Source organism: Meriones unguiculatus, chromosome X, assembly GCF_030254825.1.
Source record: "Meriones unguiculatus strain TT.TT164.6M chromosome X, Bangor_MerUng_6.1, whole genome shotgun sequence".
Classification (NCBI taxonomy): domain Eukaryota; kingdom Metazoa; phylum Chordata; class Mammalia; order Rodentia; family Muridae; genus Meriones; species Meriones unguiculatus.
In genome coordinates this window covers 112,700,421-112,712,910 of record NC_083369.1, presented here as the reverse complement: position 1 = coordinate 112,712,910, position 12,490 = coordinate 112,700,421, and the positions used below count along the sequence as shown (strand labels likewise).

Genomic DNA, 12,490 nt, shown 5'->3' with positions numbered 1-12,490 from the left:
AACCTGTGAATGCAAACTGATTTTCAAATGTGGGGTTTTCAGTAGAGACATAATTAATTTTCAATCCTTAGATAAAATCATCCTGGATCTGAGATAATCCTAAATACAGTTATTGGTAACCTTATAATAGAAAGGAAGAGAAAAATGAGAAACAAGGAAGGACATCTGAGTATGAAGGCAAAATTCACTTATGCAGCCACAGAACAAGAACATTTAAGAAACTACAATGAGGGGATATTTTTTCCTTATATCTTTCAGGAAAAGCATGGCCCTGGACACTTTGATTTTGGACTTCTCATGTCAAACTACAAGAGTGAACAATGTTTGTTCAAATTTGTGACAATTTTTTAAAGCAACACCAGAAAACTAATGGACCTCCACCTGCTTCTAGCTCAAAAATCTTAAGATTAAAGTTCCTAATTATTTATATGAACTGTGCACCCATTCCAACTATAGATGGCAGAGCACAGCCTCTGACAGGAAGTGAATTCTTAATGAACATTGTTGACATAGATGGGAATAAAGTGAGGAAAAATATCTGGAATTACAGCAGCAGACAAAAGATTGGAAAGCAAAGGCTTCCCTCCCTTACTATCCCTCATTCTTATTCTGCACATACAATTTACAAAAACTAAAAGAAATTATGCTCTACAGTAATTGAATCTACCATAAATATCTCTTTAGTTCAGGATGTCAGGAATCAGCAATGAAGACACAATAGAGAAAGGACTAGAGTGTCTATCTCAGCAATACCAATTTCCCCAAAAAGATAGACATTATAAAAGGGAACCTCATATCTTCAAATCTACTTATTTTTTTCTTAGATTAATATAAATGATCAGAGCTCATTAACATAATTCCTACATCTCTGTTTTTTTTTCAAGTTATAACTGTAATAATGAGCTAGGAATTCATTTCCTTAGGAATTAAATGACTGATAGGGGTTAACAGCCCTTTGGTTTTTCTATGTCTCATCACCTCCCCTGAGTCTGTCATTAATTGCCATGATATGCCCTGGTTAAACAGGTTATTGGTGATAATGGTCTGTGGTGTTTAAATTGAAATAATGCATTTTACTTTTTCTTTTTAAGTAAATCACCATGGCTAAAAGATCCTATATCTTTAATGTGAAGACATTCTTCTCATGGAGGAAAGAATAATGTGATTGGTTTCACTCATATAACACTAGTACTAGAGAATTGAAAGGACAGCAACTGTCACCTGATTTTTTTTAATGGTACTGATGATCTAGTGATTCTTTTAATTAATAATGTAATTCTCTCATTTCCTTCCTCAGTTCCCAAGTTCTAAGCATCTTGATGTTTTGGGTTCCTTTTTTATTGATTTTTTTATTTTTTTAATATTAGTTAGAGTTTATTAAGTCTATACCCCAGCTATATCCCACTCCCTCATTCCCTCCCAATCCCACCCTCCCTCCCTCATCTCCTCCTTGCCCCTTTCCAAGTCCACTGATAAGGGAGGAACTCCTCCCCTTTCATCTGACCCTGTTTTATCAGGCATCTTCAGAACTGGTTGCAAAGTCCTCCTCTGTGGCCTATCAGGGCTGCTACTTTCTTGGGGGTAGGGAGAGGTCAAAGTGCCTGCCATTGAGTTCATGTCAGAAATAGTCCCTGTTCTGCTTACTAGGGTACCCACTTGGATACAGGGCTACCATGGACTACATCCAAGTAGAGGTTCTAGGTTATATCCATACATGGTCCTTGGTTGGAGAAACAGTCTCATAAAAGATCCCTGTGCCCAGATATATTTGCACCTTGTGGAGTTCCTGTCCTCTCCAGGTCTTATTAACTCTCTCTTCTTCCTTATGATTCCCTGCACTCTGCTGAAGGTTTGGTTATGAATCTTAGTATCTGTTTTGATACACTGCTAGGTAGAGTTTTTCAGAGGACCTCTGTGGTAGGCTCCTGTCCTGTTAATTGTTTTCTCCTACATCCAATGCCCATCCCATTTGTCTTTCTAAGTGAGGACTGATCATCTTACCCCCAGGTCCTCTTTCTTGTTTATCTTCTTTAGGTGTATAGATTTCAGTATGTTTATCACATCTTATAAGTCTATATAAGTGAGTACATAATATACCATGTATGTCTTTCTGCTTTTGGGATACCTCACTCCGGATGATCATTTGTAGTTCCCACCATTTGCCTGCAGATTTCATGATTTCCTTGTTTTTAATTGCTGAGTAGTATTCTATTGTGTAAATGTACCACAATTTCTGTAACCATTCCTCTTTTGAGGTACCAATTGGTAGGAAGTCAGATGTGAGTGATAATGTGGCTGATTGAGATACATGTTTTGTTTTGTTTTCCTCTTTTTTTCATTGGGAAAAGGTAAACACACTCTCATACCTTGGTGCTTCCTTCTATTCCACTGACCTTTGTTGAGAGAGACATGTCAAAATCTGCACACTTTAGGTTATCTGTCACTGACAAGACAACTCTACAAGTCATATTAGTCTCTCTCAAGACAGGCCAGATAACCCAGCAACAGACACATAAACCTTGCATCTCTGGAAGGTTTTGTAACCTGATGTCTAGAAGCTAGTATTCAATTTAATGTTAAAGTCTGGCAGTATGGCGTACAGCTTCAGGTTAGCACTCTGTTCAGTTTAGCTCTCTCTCCTGTGTTCAAGCAAAACAAACAGGGAAAGTAAATTATTAGGATAACATAAACAGAGACTGAAGGGTCCCTTCTAAATGCAAAGAAATATCACAGGCCTCTGTGAGATGGCTACACCATAGAAGACATTGCATCTCATTAGTATGCAAAGGTGAGAACAATGGAGAAAATTGAGCTCATAATTAGAGATTTTAAGTATTGGGCCTGGTTTTCTTATACTCACTTGCATTTTTTTTTCAGCTGACTACAAATAAAATCTTAGGCATCCTAGTGCAATTTTAACTGTATTCTTAAATATAGTGATGTTTCTGAATAAAATTTTAAGATGCAGATAATCTCCAAATATAGAATGAACTGTCATTATGTGGGAATAAAACTGAATATTTGACAAAAATTTCGGTTCTTGTCTGTCTTTATGCAATACTCATTTTTTCTTATATCAAATATTTCACCACTATAAACAATATTCATGATTAAGAGAAAAGATTTATAAAGAGAAATGCAAATAATTCCATTTATTTGCATAATATGCTTTTACTTTCCTTGTGATCATTATTAGTCTACAATAAATGCAAAAGGAAAATATAAAAAGCAGTTGAAATTCACCTTCTTGTAGTTGACATGTTAAACATGATCTGCCTAGTCGATATAAGAGGTATACTGATACTAAGATACGAAGTCAAAAACCAAATAAATAAACAAACAAACAAAAAAACCAGACAATATGGTTTAACCAGTGCAAAATGACAGAAAACCTCATGTGTTGAGAAAGCCTCAACATAAAAAAAGATACAAATAACAGCTTCTCTTACTTGATGCAGTGTATGCTGCATAGTGTGTTTGGAAATGCATCAACATTTTAAATTAATAATTACTAATCAAAAGTTGTTTTTGGAACACTAAAAGTCATTTTGAGATAAAACACAATGAAATGAGTATAGTTTCATGTATAGAAGAGGACAAAGTTACATGGTAAGAGAGAACAGTTCAATATAAAGACTGGCTAACGAGAAATTTAAAGGGAATGTAGCCTGTAAAACAGTTGATGATTTAAAAAGCTTCAGTATTAAAAAATTCATTACTCAACACTTCAATACTAAATCAGAAATTATAGAGGCTAGTTTCGTTTTTAAGATCCTATGTTATTGATCACTAAATTGCACTGTCTTGAGCTATTGGTTTTCAAAATGTCTTCCTCTCTAATGAAATATGTGGCATATGTCAAATTGCTCTCACAAAAAATTCTATCTGAATGTAAACATGCTACCTATCACAGATCTTTCACTGACCTTGCAGAGAAAAATTGATGATTACATTGCACATTTGAATCATTTCTACCAAACTCCTGTGCCGTTAACCTCTTTGCCACACTACCAAGTCACACTGTCCTCAAAATGCCTTAAATGTAATTGGAGTGAATGGTGAATGACAATGAAGCTGAAATACTAGGAGTATGATTGTAAAATCACATGCTGAATACAAAGACTAAGTGGGTGAGAATAGGGTACAGGATAGAAAAAATGTGGTACCAACAGAAATATTAGTTTTGAAAATCTAGCATGGGTTGGCATGGATTTACATGACTGGAAGAAGATATTAGTAAATGACTCCTTTCTTAGGGCTTCTATTGCTATGATAAATAGACATAAACAAAGCAACTTGGGGAGAAAAGGGCTGAACAACACAACGATAGATGTGGTAAAATAGATCAGAGAAAGCCCACAAGACCTCAGCCCTACACAATGAACTAAAGGCAACTGAAAAAAATACTGATATCTGGAGAAATAGTCTTTCTAAGGAAAAAATATACCAATTGGTTAGCCAATACCAAATGTTCAGCCCTGAAAACACATGTACAAATAACAATACATTGACTGAGCAAGTTATGTTCAGGAATATATATGGATAAACATATATGAATACACATGTAACAAGACTTATGAAAAAAGCATAAATGTGAGAGAAAGAAGGGCTATATGTGAAGATCTGTCGAGGCTAAGCACTGCACTCAGGGTCAGCCGCTTTGGACCCAGAGAAGAGCATGTCTGATTGCATGCGGGTTGATGCCCCAGGTCCCGCCTCTGAGAAAAAGGTATCGGATGGGTCTGATGCTCTTTGGGTGGATGACACCTAAATGAACATCTGTACAAAGTCCCAATTTATTTCTAATATCAGAGATCAGACCTCTACTCTTGCCTGATGCGTCTAAAACAAAAAGGGGGAACTGTAGAGAGCTGCGGAATGCTATGCCTTAAAGATGGAGCTGGTTTCTGCCTTCCACCTTCCCGATGGTGAGTGCTCTCTGTCATGAACAATTCCACATTTGGCTAAGGCCGAGGATCTGGCTTGCTTCCATGTATGTGGACCTATCTGCATTGCCCCCATGGCATGCCTGGGTTGGCTACCCAGAGGCTATTTAAGCTGTGGGCTGGCTTTCCCCGGGGTCCGAGGATTGTTCAATGTTCCTGAATAAACTGCATTGAAAAAAAAAATCAAAAAAAAAAAATAAAAGTTACTGAAAATAAAATAAATAATAAGTAAATGATTCAAAATGTAAGACCTTTGAAAATCTTGTCCACTGATTTCATAACAACAACAACAAAAAGAACACTATACTTTGGTTTTTACATGCTCAACAAATATAATTGTAGTGGTCAAAATATCTCTAAGCATTTAATTATTGACAAAAAGATATAGTAATCTTCATTAACAGCATGTGTGTGTGTGTGTGTGTGTGTGTGTGTTTGTATGTGTGTGTGTTCAGGATGTCAAGAATTCACAGAACTCCATGTTCTGTGAAGTTTGCATCATTTTAGCCTCTAACTGTTCCCTATCCTTTCACTTTGTTAAACTAGATTCCCAAGAGAAGTTGAGTGAATTTCCTAAGATCGCATAGCTAATAAGTGGTGGATTTTCAGACTTGGTTCATAGTCATTCTTATATTGCTGGTTGTGAGCCTAGCCTTTAAAGAATGAGCCATCCCCCCTCCTTTTTTTTAATTCAGAAAGTAGACTCATAAACTACTTCTCTACATGATACCAGTTTGGAATGGAAGTTTGGAAAATGGAAACTTAGTTAAAAAAAAAAAACAGATAATTACAAGTCTGTGCTTTCACGTAAATATTGGATTCTACAAAGATACAGCTTTAATATAGGTAAGTGGGAAATAAAAAAAATTAAAATCTCTATGTTTGAGTGAATTATTACCTTTGATTGAGGAGGGAAGAAGTATGGTATATTCAGTATGCATGAACATTTTGACACAGTTGCTGTGATGGATATTTCAATACTCATTCTAACCACACAAAGAATGCAAAAATTAACACAAGAATGTCTTAATTGGCCCTATTTTCTATACAAAATAATAATAGGCTAAATGGTTTGGAATGAATGTCATATTTATCTTTCAAAGAAGGAAAGGCATGATGATTCACAAGCAGCTAAGCCAAAAGTATTGGGCCTGCTCATGAGTAGAATAAATATATCTTATCTCATAATATTTTGCCTTCTAAATATGAAAATCCCTCTAAAGGTACAAACAGAAAATAAATTAGAAACCCCAAATAATTAATATTAATTTCACATATAGCAATTTTCTTTTCTGGGCTCTAATACAGAGTCAAGTTTTTCTAAACTTTAACAAACCCAGAAGAAACTGTTCTCATAACAACACGTCAAATTCTGAAACATCTTCTACATACCCAACAGCCAGTGGTAAGATGCTTCAAGTAGTACCCTAGTTAAGAAGACTCTAACTGAGCAAAAAGGCTCTTTGATTATTAATACTTTTCTAAACCTAGGGATTCTGTGTGTTTTATATTTACTCTCTTAACTATATTTTGCTAAGAATAAAATAGTTTGGACTCATTCAAAATGGAAATCTCAGACAAAGTCATAAATTTTGCTGTGTGGCAAAGGCTATTGATGTCCAAGAATTAATGACAAAACATTTAGATCTGAGGAAAACTTACATTAGATGATACAGATAGACAATTGAAAAGGACAACAATGACAAAAGGAATATAAGAATCATTTCTTCTGCCTTATGCATCGGATCAAACATCCTGGAACAGTGATTAGGCTTTAATGTTTAGGAAGAAAAGTGAAGATAAACTTTTGTGTGAAACCTTGAGATAAATGTAGAAGAAAGAGGAAAGAAAAGGAGAACAGAGGGGAAGAAAGAAGATCAGAGAGAAGAGGGAAAGGGAAAAGAATACTATATAAGACAAATCTTGTTGCAACAGTTTATATTCTGTTCAATCTGAAGAATGATCTTTCAAAATTCTGCTGGTGAGCATGGAGCAAACATGTACTTCATCCATGTTCACCTGTCCTCCAGGTGGAAAATGGAATATTTTTTCTATCTCATTTCTTTTATCTGAAAGGAAGTGTCTTTGACTTGAACATTCAATTCAACTATCTATATTCCTTCGACAACATGATGGATTTCAGAAAGGCAAAGTTTATTTAAAAACCTAAGTTGTAGGCATACTCCACTGTATATGAGCCTTCAATTCCTATAGAATCATATGTAAATTAAAGTAGCATCAAAGTTTTCCCATTAAGCTTAGTTTTATGTGACTTATTTCCATTCTTAGTATATAATAAACTGATACATTGTCTTGACACCTTCTCTATCTTTGAATGCCCTTCAATATTCCCCCTAAGATGCTACATATTTTTTTAAACGTATATGTTTAGTTTTTTTTTAATGCCAAGTTTTCCTATAAGCCAGCTATATCACTGTTCTTAAGTAAATGAACTAATATCATATTGAATTGGGTTTTGTAGGAATGTATAAATTAATGAAATATAGAACACTCAAATTCAAGTCTATGGGCAAGAACGAAGGTACAAAATGTTGAAAGAATATTATAAACAAAGATTTGACTTTTTACTAGAAGAATCTGTTAGGTTTCTTAACAGAAACAAGGCCACGGAGTACATCTTGACATGTCAGTTAAAGCACAAAAAGCAAGGAGAGACAGACCACATGAACAATAACAGGAGATTAGAACAGTAGATTCATAAGTTTGTGCACTGGGAAAATCAAATGGCGCTTGAGATGGGATTCCTAGACTAAACACTCGGCCTTAATTTTGAATGGAATGTGGTAACACAGAAAACTGACCAGTGCTAAATTATTTTAGGCAGATATCAAAGCTGAAACACACCTCTAATTGTCATTCCCACTGTGCCTTTTGCTAGTAAATTACTAAAATGGATTTAGAATAATAGGTCTCTTTTGCCGAGCCAAAGATGTCAACAATTAGATGAACATTTTTGTACCCATTTTCATCCCCTTTCTATATTCTGTATCCATTTAATATTCTTTACAGCAATGCTCCACAGATTCTGCACCCCAGTGTATAATAAGAGATTTATTTCTTAAGGCAATTCTGACCAAGGCTTCCTTATGAATGCTTTCAAGATTTTGCACCTGCAATTGGCTCATTGTCAACATAATAGACCACTTGAGCTTAGAAAATTAAGGATTTAACTCTAAGTGGAGGACTGCAATGATAAATGAAAGGATGAATTCACACTTCTGGTTTCTATGGCCTAATATGTTAGGTGATGAGAATTGAGGCAGGTCATAATGAAGCCTAGAAACAATCCGTATGGTCACCATTGACTCTCTTGGAAACAGCCTCTCCAATTTAGAAGCCAGTGTGAAAGACTGTCTTGAAAACTGTGATGTGATCATTATTAGAATCTCAAAAGGCAGCTTAGACACAAACAGAATGGTTATTTTGTAACTTCTCTAAAAGATTGCTTTCCTTTCCCCTGCTTTACAAGAGCCAATTAAAAAAGACAAAAGAACCAAAGAATGAGTTCATGAAGGGCACATATTCCAGAGTCTCAAGATTTTCACCAATTGGTTCATAAATATTTGCACTTCAGTTATTTCCCTTTCTTAATCAGAAAATTCCCTTGAACAAAATGTCCTGTCACAGCTAGGACCACTGATGTCTCTTCCACAAATCCAAACTAGAAATAAACTCCAAGCCTAAGATTTATTTGGTAACTAGGTCTCCATTTTATGTTGTCATCCCATATATACAGTGACTGGCTTTGAAGCATCATCTTTTGTTAAGATGGCTGAATGTACTTTTCAGTTTATCAATAGCATTAGTTGCCCTTTCTAAGAAGCAGTGCATTTTCAATAGTTTGACAGTATACACTATACTTGGCTCCTTCATATTAAGAGCATCCTTAGAAGAAATGTCAAAAACTATGCCTTACAAATACAATGGACAAGGAGACAGGGCTTTGGTATTAGAAGTTTAAGACATATTAGATTGGAAGATAATTATGTCTATAAATAAGGATCCTTTCACAAAGATAAGGCTATACTCCTGAACTGAAGCTCAGGAAAAGTCTCCTCAAAACTACAAAAGGTGTCTGGCTTACACAATTTATGTGAAATTCTTTATGGTTTGAAATTGTTTTATTCCAGATAAGAAGAATCAGAAAGAGACAGTGTATTTAAACAATGAGTTATAGCATAAAGTATAGTCAGAGAAAGACATGGAGCTGTAGTGCATGGCAAATCTGAGGTCTCTGGGGCTGAATAACTGTTAGATGAAAAAGATTTCTATGTGCAAAGCTAAGAAATTAAATGTCAATATATTTAAATCATATGAAGTTTTTGATTACTATCATAAAAATGAAATGACAGAATACAAGACTTCCAAAAGTAATCCCTATTTATTTGCACTGTTCTAAAAATATGTATTTAGGGCTTACTGGATACTAAATAGTGAATAATGAACCTGCTTATATGAATGATATGGCTGTTGATTTTAAGACTTATTATTTGAACAACTAAGAACTGTTGATGCTTAAAGATAATTAAATTAGACACTGTGACAACTGCTAAATAAGTGATATCAGTTTTAATGACTAGGAAACTCAAAAGAGAGAAGTCTTTGTAGGCTGATGTAGGAAAGAAAAGCTTTATGAAAGATTTGAAAATGGAGCTTTATAGAGGAATATCGAGTGACAGAGAAACATTTAAAGAAATGCTAAATATCCTTAGTCATCAGGGAAATGCAAATCAAAGCAACGCTGAGAATTCACCTTACACCCATCAGAATGGCTAAGGTCAAAATCTCAAGTGACAGCACATGCTGGAGAGGTTGTGGAGAAAGGGGAACCCTCCTCCACTGCTGGTGGGAATGTAAACTTGTACAACCACTCTGGAAATCAATCTGGCACTTTCTCAGACAACTAGGAATATTCTCAGACAACTAGGAATATCGCTTCCTCAAGATCCAGCTATACCACTTCTAGGTATATATCCAAAAGAGGCTCAAATACACAATAAGGACATTTGCTCAACCATGTTTGTAGCAGCTTTATTTGTAATACCCAGTAGCTGGAAACAACCCAGATGCCCCTTAGCTGGGGAATGGATACAGAAATTATGGTACATGTACACAATGGAATACTACTCAGCACACAAAAAAAAAAAAACAAACAAACAAAAAAAAAAAACAAAAAAAAAAAAAAACAAGGAAATCATGAATTTAGCAGGTAAACAGTGAGAACTGGAAAAGATCATCCCCGAAGCAGAAAGACACATACAGTGTAACTCACTCATATATACATATAATATAGGATAAACCTACTAAAATCTGTACACCTAAAGAAACTAATCAAGGAGGACTCTGGGTAAAATGCTCACTCCCCAACCAGAAAGACAAAGAGGATGGACATCAAAAGAAGAAGAAAACAGGGAACAAGTTAGTAGCCTGCTACAGAGGGCCTCTGAAAGGCTCTGCTCTGCAGACTATCAAAGCAGATGCTGAGACTTATAGCCAACCTTTGGGTAGAATGCAAGGAATCTTATGAAAAAAAGTTGGAAATAGTAAGATCTGGAGAAGACAGAAGCTCCACAAGGAGAGAAACAGAACCAAAAAATCTGAGCACAGGAGTCTTCCCTGAGATTGATACTCCAACCAAGTAGCATACATGGAGATAACCCAGAACCCCTGCACAACGTAGTCCATACCAGTTCAGTCTCCAAGTGGGTTCCCTATTGGCCTGCTCTTTGATCACCCCCCCCCGAGGGGGGAGTAGCCTTAGGCCACAGAGGAGGACAATGCAGCCACTCCTGATGAGACCTAATAGACTAGGATCAGAATTAAGAAAAAGAAGTCCTCCCCTATCAGTGGACTTGGGGAAGGGCATGTGTGTAGAAGGGGGAGAAAAGGAGGGATTGGGAGGGGAGGAGGGAGGGAGCTCCAGAGAGGTTACAAAATGAATAAAGTGTAACTAATAAAAAAATTTAAAAATCAGAAAATGGAGCTTTATAATATGTAGAACAGAAATATCAAGATTCAGGGAGAGAAGTGGACCCAGCTGACTAAGCATGTTTAAAGACAGGAAAAGAAAATGAATTAAGTTCAGAGAGTAATTGTGTGTAAGGAGAGCATAAGTGATGGTGTAAGACCAATCATACCATGGAATTCCAACTTTACCAGTGGCCAAGGGCAGAAGAGGTGTTTGCAAGACAGTACAGTGCTCCATACTGGTTACATGCTGTCAAGTGGATTCAAGAAGAATTAATTACAAAGAAAAATGTTCCAGTTCCCTATGGTCAGTAAAATTACTTGTTTGAGATCCTATATAAATGAGCAGTCAATAAAATAAGGTATCATAAAACATTTCCAAGTTCTCCTATATTTAAGATTTCAATATAAGAAAAGGTGGTTTTAATCACTTTTTATTCACACAGAAACTGTGACCAATGGAGTTTAATGTACTTTGTGAAAATATGTACTGGTCTCTGAGGGGTGCAGTTGTTTTTAGGAAGGCAAAATGACATTTTACTTTGTCTTTTATAAGTGAAGAAACTGAGTCACAAAGAGGTTAATCACATGTTTGTCAACCTGAGTAATGTAGACAAATGTTCACACCCTAATCTCCTAAACCCTAACAGACATAACTGACAACTCCATTAAGAAATGAATCTTGAAGATTATCCTGGATTATCCCAGGTGGTGCCAGTATGAATAAGTGATCCTTATCAAAGGGTAGCAAGAGGTCAGAGCCAGGAAAAGAAACAGACACAAGACAATATCAGCAGGTCACAGAAAAAGGAGATGATAGTCAAGCAACGTGAATAGCCTCTAGGAGCTGGAATGATAAAGAAATGAGTTCTCACCTAGAACTTCCAGCAAGAATGCTAACACATTTTTGACCCCCAGAACTACAAGGAAATATATTTATTTTGTATTGAGTCACTAAATGTTTAGTGTATAATAGCACTAGGAAGATAATATATCACATGTCTATAGAAATGTATTTTTAATCTTCATAGACTTACTATTCTGTCTGCCAGACCATACTGCCTGAATTTAATTTTTAATTTTGACAAATTGCAGACAAGACAGAAAGACATTGAGAGTCATCCAGAAGCAGCAGGCAATATGCCAGCTTTTTCTAGCAGAATGCTTTCCGAATTCCAAGTGCCAGTGAGGAGTTTTACCTTCCAAAATCACAACTCACTTGGAGCTGTCATCTGTAATAAATTAGAAATCTATATCACAAGACTCCACCATAGAAAATATCCACTGCCTAATGCAACAGCTATCTATTTTGTGCTTTCCTCATTTGTCAAAACACTTGACTATGAATCCAAGCTCTAGAGTGCCAGTATTTACTAGTGAAAATCTAATTCAGTTTTCTCCCTGGCCATGGTGACATTTTATACTTCATGACTTCTCCTATCTTCTATTCTCCCTGGAACATTAAGATGGACTAGTATTTGTAAAACATTGAACTGAAAAAGAAGACTTTGAAACCATAATTTTAATGATATCCTTGCTTTCAATGTTTGTCAATA

The 12,490-nt window shown here is 35.7% G+C and overlaps 1 protein-coding gene across 2 annotated transcripts in view; it reads right to left on the bottom strand.

Annotated features, from left to right (window-relative positions):
* Positions 1-12,490, bottom strand: part of Aff2 (ALF transcription elongation factor 2) — a 793,967-nt gene that overhangs the window by 628,099 nt on the left and 153,378 nt on the right. The gene's annotated exons all lie outside the window — the stretch shown is intronic.